Below are 11,222 nucleotides of genomic sequence, written 5' to 3'. Positions count from 1 at the left end.
GACCTGCTAATGTTGCTCTGCATGCATAGCCTATAGCGCACGCGAATGGATGTCAGGCATGAACATGCTGTTGTGCATCCTGCACATCAGTATTTCATTGAAAGCATCATGTACACACAGGAAGTTTTCGGACAGCGAGCTCCACAACCTGAGTGGTTGCCTCTCCTCGACCAACTAAAATCATTTAACCCATTTTGTCATCGTGCACTAGCTAGAAACTGACCGGTGCTTTTATTGTCATGTCATTGTATTTTTGTGTTTCGTTTTTCCGGCCAAGTCGGTAATAAAGAAAAAAAAAGCCGCTATAGCTCAGTGGTAGAGCGCTGGTCTCGTAAACCAGCGGGCGTGAGTTCGAACCTCACTTGCGGCTTCCCTTTTTTTGGCCTAGACGAAGATGCCAACTTCGTGTCACAGAATTAATCGGCCCTAACGGTGGCCGCTACAGCTTAGTGGTAGAGCGCTGGTCTTGTAAACCAGTGGTCGTGAGTTCGAACTTCACTGGCGGCTTCCCTTTTGTTTTGGCCTAGACGAAGATGCCAACTCCGTGTTACAGAATTAATCCCCCCTGAACAGTGGCCGCTATAGCTCAGTGGTAGAGCGCTGGTCTCGTAAACCAGCGGTCGTGAGTTCGAACCTCACTGGCGGCTTCCCTTTTCTTTTGGCCTAGACGAAGATGCCAACTTCGTGTCACAGAATTAATCGGCCCTGAACGGTGGCCGCTATAGCTCAGTGATTCTACTTCCGGCCACCGAGCGTGACGGGCGCAGGATCATGAGCTCCCACGGAGCGGCGACAGCGGCCCTTGCCGGCCGCGGAAACAGGCTAGATGTAGAGGATGATAACGACTACCAGATTATTTTGCCGCAGCTGCCCACCGGGCGTGTCGTGTTAAACACGGGGCGCATTTGTTTTTCAGTCCCGGACTGTCCGGGACTACTTGCGGACTCGAGTCCGGTATTTGTTTTTCTCGGGCAGCCCGAAAGCTCCGCGCACCTGCCTGCATCGCCATAGCAACGCGTTCGTTTTTAGCCTATGGCAGCCCGCGGGCTGCTTGGGGCTGCTGATAAGGCAGCAGATGATAGCTGTGCGCCGCGCTGGCAGCCATATTGAGTTAGACTCCGTGTGCATTTTGAGTATTTTTCATGTTCCTGGAGGTCGATATCATGCGTTAAACCTTCACATGAACTCCGTAGCTGCTCTCTGAGCCATCGCAGTACTTTTAGAGCGAAGCTCTTTGGCGTCCGTGCCTTGGTTTCGCGTCGTCGTCGGCCTCGTAACCAGCTCCGCCCCCCTTTCATCCCCCCAGCGCTAGCAGCGACCGACTGATAACGACCGACTGATACCGCTGGATGCCGCTGACGCCGCTAGAGAGTCAAGATAACGTGACTACATAGAACACCGTCGCCGCCATCCAGAAAGAGGAGGAAAGGGTCCCCCCCCCCTGTTCTTGTGTGGCGGATAGGGTGCTCTTCAGTTGCCGACGCGCCGGTTATTTCACGTAGGCCCCGGCACGTCGACGAATACGTGACCACCTTCCCACGGCTAGACCTGGTTCTTAGCGCTGCGGAAGCGAGGGTATCATATTGTTTGTGTCGGCATCGGCGGCGTTGTCCCTGAAACCAACTCCGCAGCTGGGGTTGACTCACTATCGAAAAGGTGAAACAGCTTATTTGCTGCGCTCAAATTTCGCATTAGGAAGTAACGTAATCGTCGGTAATTTTTTGTTCTTGCATCTTCGTTTATTTTCTTGAAATCCACCGCACACGGACGCGCGTTCGAAGCTGCGAGCGCGTATTGTTTGCTCGTGTCGTCAAGAGGTTCTCGTTCGCTTGTTTAGCGACATGCTGTCTGTACGCTTACCTGAAAGCATCGCAGGTGAACCACTCGTATACTGGAGCAGCTATAGAGCTTGTTGTCAACATTTTTGCGAAGGCTTTCGTCTATCTGCCGATCCGCAACGAGTTGGGCTACTTTGTGCGAACTTCGCCGCAAGCAGTAGCGGCGAGCATACCTCCGAAGCTGAGTTCTGTAATGCACCTACGCTAAGCTGACAGTACAGTCTTTAAATCGACTCAGTATCATGATCGAGCGCACGGCGTTGCTTCGGCGTCGTGGTGGCCGTGGCTTGCGTCGTCTGCTAGCAGATGACAGCGTCCTTGTACGGTAACCGAGGGGGAGCCCGGCTCTGGCGCCGAGTTCGAAAGCAGCCTATGGCAAGTAGGTCATGTGACCATGGGGCTGTTTCCTGTCAGAGCGGAAGCCGAGACCTGTCAGCAAGTAGTCCGGGACTGGAAAAACAAATGCGGCCACGGTTTTCTTGCATGGTGACGTGCGTCCGAGGCCCTTTCGGGTCGAAGATTTTCGTGAAGCCTTGGTCGAGACTGGTACGCTCCCCGACGTGGTGGCTTTGGGGGCGTATCAGGTGAACCACGTATGGGCGGTGACTATCAGTAGCGCGGAGGCAACGAAGCGCCTTCTCGCTTTTAAGGAGGTTCACGTGAAAGACCGTCGGTGCATCATTATCAACCCAGAAGACCAACAGGTGAGACTGCGACTGCATTGGATGTTGCATGGCGTGGCAGATTGACATAAGGACGGCCCTCGCGGCATTCGGAACAGTTACCGAAGTCACTCGGGAGCGCTGGCGGGTTCAAGGTTGCCAACAGAAAGGGTCGACTACAAGAGCCGTGCTCATGAAGCTGAAAGCTGGCATGAAAGTGGACGACCTCCCGCACCAAATCCGAGTCGCGGGTGAGCTGGCTCTCGTTGTCGTGCCCGGAAGGCCAATGCAATGTCTGCGTTGTGGAGGCAAGGGCCACGTCCGCAGGGACTGCAAGGTACTGCGATGTACACAATGTAGACGGTACGGTCATGTTGTGGCGGACTGCGTGCGGACCTACGCAGCGGCGACAGGGTCGACGGCAAGGGACTAGTCGGTAGACCTGCTGATGGACGTAGACGAGGCTGAAGCTGCTGCGAAGGGTGCCGGAGGTGACGAAGGGCTGGCAGTGACGAAGCATTCATCGGTGTCCACGGGGCAAGAGAGCAAGGTGACCGACAGCGCGGAGACGCAGACTGCGGCAGCGGCATCGCCTGAGACAGCTGAAAGAAGAGCGTTAACTGAGGGTGGGAGCCCACAACTTGACGAGTCGCTGAAACCAATGGACTGTGAGGCCGCGACGCGAAAGGACAACACTATCGTGGCCAGTGTCTCCGGCCCCGCAAAACGGTCCCATGCACAGACCGACAGTGAAGAAGACATGGCAGCCGCGACTAACGCAGAGGAGCCGCCTGCAAAAGCACCTCCACTACGACGACCACCTTTCAAGCCGCGGCCAAATGTCGCGACGGAAAGACGGCTGGCCGATAAGCCTGCACCGCAGCAGAGTGACCCTGGTCCACCCGATGACTCAGGGACAAAAGACGGCGTCTAGCTTAGTGCTAGGCGTGAAAGGTAAGCACCATGCTTCCGGCCTCTTCTTTCGATACCAAAATGTATCCGGAGTCTTGCCTTAATTTCGCCACGCTTAACGTAAGGGGCATGAGCGGGAAGCGAAAGCAGAGTCAAGTGCTCCGCCTTTTGACGGACAGAGACATAGATGTACTAACCGTTCAAGAAACCAAAGTGGAAGGGGAGGTGGAGACTGGAGGCATGGTGCAACGATTCACGTCGCGGTACTATGCAATTGTGAGCCATGCGATTGGCAACTCTGCTGGGTGTGTTGTGTTTGTGAAAAGGTTGCCGGGACTCGGGCTTATTTTTCTTGTCAATCGGGCCGCTACGCAGTATGCCATTTTTTGTACTGAAACGTTGAGTGGCGTGTGCTATGCATTTATGCGCCAAACGTAGTGGAAGACAGGGCAACGTTTTTTGAGAACCTGCAACAGTATCTTCTTTCCGACAAACAAATAGTTTTCATGGGTGACTTTAACTGTGTTTTGAGCGCTCGCGATAAAAGTAGCACCCGTGCCTTCAGGGACAGAAGTACTGAGGTTTTAAATCAAATGATAGACGAATACGCCTTGGAAGATGTTGCCGAATGCTTAGAGGGCGCACGCGATGTCCAGTAGACGCACTTTCAACGTGTCAGTCACGCGCGCCTCGACCGCATCTATATGCCACTTGATTTATTGCCGAAATGTCACAAGTACAATGTTTTGCCTGTGTCCTACTTGATCACTGTGCAGTCGAGTGCTCTGTAGGATCGAAGAAGCGAAATAACAGCTTTTCGTGGAACCTATGGAAACTAAACTCTAACCTGCTAACTGACAAAACTTTCACTGGTGCCGTGGTAGAAAAGATTAATAAAATAGAGAGGGAGGGAACAAACGAAGTCGGGTTGCAGTGGGAACTAGCGAAACAAGACATTAAAATGAAGGCTATAGAACGGTCCACCGTTCTAAGGCACGAAGAACGATTACAAGAAAGGCAGCTGAAAGTTATGCTAGAAAAATTATTAGCTCAAGAATGCAAACAACCGGGCATATTTATGGAAGCCATCAAGAAAACAAAGCAAAAGCTGGAAATTATCGAAGAAAAACAGTAACAGGGAGCGCTAGTTCGGGCGTGAGCGGCAGATTTGGTCGCGGGAGAAACGCCCACTAAGCGGGCGCTTGGAATGGAAAAGGCGCACGCTCGACGAAACCAGATTCACGAGGTAGAATGGGCAGGCACTTCAGTCTCTGATAACGATAGCATACAGCTGGCCTTCTTTGAGCACTTTCAGACAATCTTCGCGCAACACGAAGTCGACTCGAATGCATTTAGAGACGAGTTTTTGAAAAATATGCCACGGCTGGATGACGAACAAAAAGAAATTTTAGAGCAGCAGATTACGCAGCAAGAAGTCGAACGCGCTATACAAAGCTTAAACCCTGGAAAGTCTCCAGGCCCGGATGGTTGAAGTGCTGTTTTTTATAAAGTGTTTAAGAGTGAATTAACCCCTCTGCTGACGTCTTTATTTAACGAAGCCTACAATCATAATGCTCTGCCTCCATCCTACGGTACGTCCCACACAGTACTTATTCCTAAAACAGATGACGCGCAGAAACAAACTGGTTACATCATACAGGCCCATCTCGCTGACGAACGTCGATTACAAAATTTTTATGAAGGTGCTAGCTGCCAGACTTCAGATGGTAATTAAAGAAATTGTTGGCCCTCATCAAACGTGTGGCATCAAGGGACGGTCTATTGCTTATAACATTCACAAAGCCAGAAGTGTGTTGGAGTGCTGTGACGCCCTTGGCGCTCGTGTGGCAGTTCTCCAACTAGATTTAGAAAAAGCTTTTGACTGTGTTGCGCATGACATATTGTTTTCTATCCTTCATCATGTTAATTTAGGCACTATTATCACTGAGGGTGTGGCCTTGGCGTACGGAAATTGCGCTACCAGGTTAATTGTTAATAAATCGTTGGGGGCCCCCATTAACGTTCAGCGTTCTGTTCGCCAGGGTTGCCCCCTCAGTCCTCTTTTATTTTGTATTTATATAGAAACTTTGTGTAAGCACATTATAAGAAATAATGCAGTTCAAGGATTTCGGCTACAGATGGCTGAAGTCAAGATCCTAGCATATGCAGATGATGTTGCTGTTTTTGTCGCGAGTGACGATAGCATTCGTAACGCGGTCGACGGGGTAAAGCGATTCAGCACTGTGACGGGGAGCAGGGTTAACTGGGGGAAGTGTGTGGGGTTCTGGCATGGACAGTGGTCAGTGACCCCGGAAAATATTGCTAACGTGACCTGGCACACGACCCCTGTGAAATACTTGGGTGTCCCGCTGGAAAATTACCGTGACAGCGAACCGTATTGGACACGGCAGGTCCAAGAAACACGAAAAAAGGCTGAAAAGTGGAAAGCGTCCTATCGATCTATATTTGCGAGAGCTACAGTATGCAATCTGTTTTTCATCAGCAAACTGTGGTATGTGTTGCAAGTGATGCATTGTTCTCGAATTAACGTACAAAAGTTACATCGTATTTTTGCTGTTTTTGTGTGGGCCTCGAAATGGGAGAGGTGTACGCGAACCAATTTGTTCAGAAGAGTAAGGGATGGAGGACTCGGGCTTGGACATTTATGTGCGAAGCAATTGGTCAAAAGATTCTTGTTTTTGCGCGATGTGAATGATCCTTTTCTGCGCACAGAGTGCCAAGTAAGGCTCGGTAGGGCTTTGCCAGACTTTGTTATTTCAACTGAGTGTGTGACGGGTGGCATTTTTGGGTTTTTCAAGGAGATAGTTGCCAGCGTCCCATTTTTGAATGCTAGATTTTCAAAACAATATTTGAGTGATGTGAGCCGGAAAGATTTGTACGACGATTTGTGTGACATCCTCTTTCCGGTGCCCTTGTACAGGGCCATGTACTGTGGAGGGCCGGGCTACAACGTATTGAAAAGGGTAAAGAAAATGAAGGTGCCACCGGTAGTCAAGAGTTTCTTCTTTAAGTTACACTCCGGAACTTTACCTGTGAAAACTTTTCTTGAGGCAAAACAGTTATTTCTTCCTTAGGGGTCGCTTTGTCTCATAAGCAAACAGCCGGAGACAATTGATCACGTCTTTTTGCACTGTTGGGAAGGGGTCTATTTTTGGGACGTCCTGCAGAGGACTTTAAAGAAATAGCTTCCAATCCACTCATACGGAATAAGGTTTTTGCCAACCAAAAACGAGGATGGGGTTCCCTTAGACTTAGTCATGCTGGTGGGCCTCCACAGTATATGGCGCTCCCGCATGGCAGGGTATCATTGTGACCCTGACGCACGGCCAGCCCGTATGTACTTTAGAGAAAGTATGCACAAGTTTCTTGAAGAACAAAAGCTAATAGTGGAGGTTCCTGAGTGGTTACCAAGGCTGGAACCCCTCGTAACTTTAAGAGAATTTTAACCTAAGTCAGGCCCATTCTTTGGGATCCTGGCTAACTCTGTATAGTGTATGTACATTTTATTATGTCCTGTTTTGTAATGTCGAAGCCCGGCAATAAAGAAAAAAAAATAGCTCAGTGGTAGAGCGCTGGTCTTGTAAACCAGCGGTTGTGAGTTCGAACCTCACTGGCGGCTTCCCTTTTGTTTTGGCCTAGACGAAGATGCCAACTTCGTGTTACAGAATTAATCGCCCCTGAACAGTGGCCGCTATAGCTCAGTGGTAGAGCGCTAGTCTTGTAAACCAGCGGTCGTGAGTTCGAACCTCACTGGCGACTTCCCTTTTATTTTGGCCTAGACGAAGATGCCAACTTCGTGTCACAGAATTAATCGGCCCTGATCAGTGGCCACTATAGCTCAGTCGACTTCCGGCCACCGAGCGTGACGGACGTGCGTACCATGGGCTCCCAAGGAGCGGATTCAGCGGCCCAGCCGGGCCGCGGTATCAGGAGTACGATCAAACCGAACGAGGACTACCAGCTGATTTTGCCGCATTTGCCAACAGGTTCGAGTGTTTTGCATACCGTTTTTTTGCATGGCGACGTCCAAGCCAGGCCATACCGTGTTGAAAACTTTCGTGACGCTCTTGAGCGTCTGTCATTGCTGCCGGAAGTGGTTGCCCTCGGGCCATATCAGATGAATCATGTTTGGGCCGTGACATTCTGCAATGAAGAAGGAAAAAATATTACCGACGATTACGTTACTTCCTAATGCCAAATTTGAGCGCAGCAAATAAGCTGTTTCACCTTTTCTATAGTGAGTCAACCCCAGCTGCGGAGTTGGTTTCAGGGACAACGCCGCGGATGCCGACACAAACAATATGATACCCTCGCTTCCGCAGCGCTAAAAACCAGGTCTAGCCGTGGGAAGGTGGTCACGTATTCGTCGACGTGCCGGGGCCTACGTGAAATAACCGGCGCGTCGGCAACTGAAGAGCACCCTATCCGCCACACAAGAACAGGGGGGGGACCCTTTCCTCCTCTTTCTGCATGACGGCGACGGTGTTCTATGCAGTCACGTTATCTTGACTCTCTAGCGGCGTCAGCGGCATCCAGCGGTATCAGTCAGTCGTTATCAGTCGGTCGCTGCTAGCGCTGGGGGGATGAAAGGGGGCGGAGCTGGTTACGAGGCCGACGACGACGCGAAACCCAGGAACGGACGCCAAAGAGCTGCGCTCTAAAACAAAATTCTACAGGCGGAGGCGTTCAACGTCAAGGACCACCGCTGCGTGGTCATTGACCCACGCAACCAGGGCGTCAGGCTGAAGCTGTTCTGGCTGCTAAACGGCGTGCAAGATGACGACATGAAGGCAGCTCTGGCTGCTTTTGGAAAAGTGACCGACATAACTCGGGACAAGTGGAGAGTCAAAGGCTGCGTCGAGAAGTCGTCTACTACGCGCTCAGTGACACTGAAGCTGAAGGTGGGCGTTACCATCGAGGACTTACCGCACCAGCTGCGTGTTGGAGAGGACGTCGCACTCGTCTACGTTCCTGGCAGAGCTCCGCTCTGCCTCCGGTGCCGCGGCACCGGACACATACGTCGGGAGTGCCGTGTGCCACGTTGCGGGCTCTGTCGTCTCTTCGGCCACGACGACGCCCAGTGCGTGCGAATAAATGCTACCGTAGCTGGTCCTGGTCGTAGGGATACTACTGAGGAGCATATTATCGACGACGTCGACGCGGTAGAGGCGCCCCGTGAAAGTCGGAAAGACGCAGTACCGAAAAGCATAGCTTCAGAAAAAGCAACGCTTCCCACGGAACATGAGGCTGCGAACTCAGAAGAACCACCTGTGCCTGACACCAGAACTGAGGCGGACGCGGGAAAAGCAGATGATGCTGCGGTAGGTGCACCTGAGACGGTTTTGGAATCGACCGACGAGAAGGACATTGACACGGAGATGCCCGCGGCGTCAACTTTGCCAGCGAAGAGGACGCACGACGAAGCTGATGACAAGGCGACGAGCTACGACGGGACCGACCATGACGAACCTTTTCCCAAAGCGCCTCCTGTTCGACGTGCGGCCTACAAGCCCAAGCCGAACATCCCTCCTGGTCGTAGGACTTCTTCGGGTGTCCCTCCGCCTTAGCGGAGGTGCCTTGCAGGGTCTTCGTGTTGGTAACCCGGTCTTCGATCGGGTTCAGTGCTGACACCACCGTACTTTGCAAACTGGAAGGATTTTTGATGAGGTGAGCTGCAAATTGATGTCACATCGAGAGCGGCGAATCCCAACCATTTAGATGGCGTCTCAAATAACATCTTGCTTGCGTATTGCCACACTGAACGCGAGAGGTCTTTCTGCGCGAAGGAGGCAAAATCAGCTTACGCGTCTCTTGTTCGAAAACGAAATCGATCTGTTGGCTGTTCAAGAGACAAAAATTGAAAGCGAAGAGTTGAGAGATGCCATGGCAGAAATTTACCGTGCACAGTTCAGTGTTTGCGTGTGACATGCAGAAGGAAAGTCGGGAGGGTGTCTGATTTTAACTCGAAACGGCAAAGTCGCCGTGGAAACTGTATTTTCCTGTGAAAGTGGCCGGATTGTAGCATGCGATTTTTACTTTTCTGGTCTAGAGTGGAGAGCTGTGTGTGTATATGCACCTAATAGAATTCCCGAACGAGATGCCTTTTTTCGCCGTGTTCAACCTTTCCTGCTGACAGAAAAGCGTGTACTATTGCTTGGAGATTTTAACTGCGTGTGTAGACCTGAAGATAGAACAAGCAACAAAACCCTGCAGGACACGAGTGCCGAGCTGCTGTCTGAGATGATTAATGAAGCAGAATTGGAAGACATTGGCATTATAATGCAAGGTTCAGAACAAGCACAGTACATGCATTTCCAAGGCGTTAGTCACGCAAGGCTGGAAAGAATTTACGTTCCTTCTCAGGGTGTGCCCTTGTGTTCCCAGTACCAGACTGTGCACGTCAGCTTCAGTGATCATTCTTTAGTCGTGATCACACTTGGGGAGAGGAAAAAACTGTCAAGTTTAGTTGGGAATTATGGAAATTTAATGACTCATTGTTGGAGGATGAGGAGTTTAGCAAGAAATTAAGACTCAGTCAAAAGCTTGTTAGAAAAAGAGACAGACTTTATACAAACATGGGAACAATTTAAATGCGACGTGAAAGTGGCCGCTATAGAAAGAGTATGTGTTTTAAAGCGTAAAGAAAAACAGCAAGAAAAGAAACTTCGTACCGAGCTTGATATCATGCTCAGCATGGAAGGCGTCAAGCCGGGGTTGTACAGACAAGAAATAAGAGACCAAAACTAAGCTTGAACTAATAGATGAAACGAAATATCGAGGTGCTGTGATAAGGGCGCGCAGCGAAAGATTTTGGCTTGGGGAGACGCCCACAAAAAGGACGAAAAACAGTATGCAGTTTCGAAGGAGATAAAGGAAATTTGTTATCGCAATGACGTAACTTGCGAATCTGAGGTGATTGAAAGGGCGTTTCTGGAATATTACCAAAACTTGTTCAGCCTTAAAACGCCTGATGTTGAACATTACAAAACTGCATTCCTGTCGCTAATGCCAAGAGTCGAGGAGGACCTGGCGCAGGTACTTGAGGAGCCCATAACGGCAGCAGAAATCGAAGCTGCAATACAGCAGCTGAGCTTAAACAAGTCGCCTGGGCCGGACGGCCTCGGTGCCGCACTTTACAAGGCCTTGAAAACAGAACCTCACCGGCGGCTTCCCTTTTGTTTTGGCCTAGACGAAGATGCCAACTTCGTGTTACAGAATTAATCGCCCCTGAACAGTGGCCGCTATAGCTCAGTGGTAGAGCGCTGGTCTTGTAAACCAGCGGTCATGAGTTCGAACCTCACTGGCGGCTTCCCTTTTTTTTTGGCCTAGACGAAGATGCCAACTTTGTGTCACAGAATTAATCGGCCCTGAACAGTGGCCGCTATAGCTCAGTGGTGGATTCCATTTCCGGACGCCGAGGCGAACGGACGAGTGGGTCATGGGCTCCGTACGAGAGGCTTCAGCGGCCCAGCAGTGCCGCGGTAACAGGATTTCTGGCTCCGATGACCGGGATTATCAAGTGCTTTTGCCTAAGCTACCTACAGGGCGAGTTGTTTTAAGCACTCTTTTTTTTTTCATGACGATGTGCGTGAAAGGCCATATCGTGTGGAAGACTTCCGTGACACACTGGCTAGCCTAGGCCTGCTGTCTGAAGTTATCGCCCTGGGGGCGTATCAGATGTGTCATGTATGGGCTGTAACTTTCAAAACCAGAGAAGGCGTGCATAAGCTTTTGGCTTTGAAAGAATTGATTGTAAAGGAAAGGCGGCGCGTTGTGATAGACCCTAACA

General features: G+C 50.7%; 5 non-coding genes across 5 annotated transcripts; all 5 read left to right on the top strand.

Annotated features, from left to right (window-relative positions):
- The first annotated feature begins 298 nt into the window (after nt 1–298).
- On the top strand, nt 299–370 carry TRNAT-CGU (transfer RNA threonine (anticodon CGU)). The gene has a single exon. It is a non-coding gene; the product is annotated as a tRNA-Thr (tRNA).
- Nucleotides 371–435: 65 nt separating this feature from the next.
- On the top strand, nt 436–507 carry TRNAT-UGU (transfer RNA threonine (anticodon UGU)). The gene has a single exon. It is a non-coding gene; the product is annotated as a tRNA-Thr (tRNA).
- Nucleotides 508–575: 68 nt separating this feature from the next.
- TRNAT-CGU (transfer RNA threonine (anticodon CGU)) lies at nt 576–647 on the top strand. The gene has a single exon. It is a non-coding gene; the product is annotated as a tRNA-Thr (tRNA).
- A 6,473-nt stretch (nt 648–7,120) lies between these two features.
- On the top strand, nt 7,121–7,192 carry TRNAT-UGU (transfer RNA threonine (anticodon UGU)). Its single transcript has one exon. It is a non-coding gene; the product is annotated as a tRNA-Thr (tRNA).
- Nucleotides 7,193–10,670: 3,478 nt separating this feature from the next.
- On the top strand, nt 10,671–10,742 carry TRNAT-UGU (transfer RNA threonine (anticodon UGU)). Its single transcript has one exon. It is a non-coding gene; the product is annotated as a tRNA-Thr (tRNA).
- Nucleotides 10,743–11,222: the final 480 nt, after the last annotated feature.

Source organism: Amblyomma mixtum, chromosome 8 (genome assembly GCF_055824585.1).
Source record: "Amblyomma mixtum isolate Tamu chromosome 8, ASM5582458v1, whole genome shotgun sequence".
Lineage (NCBI taxonomy): Eukaryota > Metazoa > Arthropoda > Arachnida > Ixodida > Ixodidae > Amblyomma > Amblyomma mixtum.
Note: the sequence above shows the minus strand (reverse complement) of the source record. Positions and strands in the feature narration are given on the sequence as shown.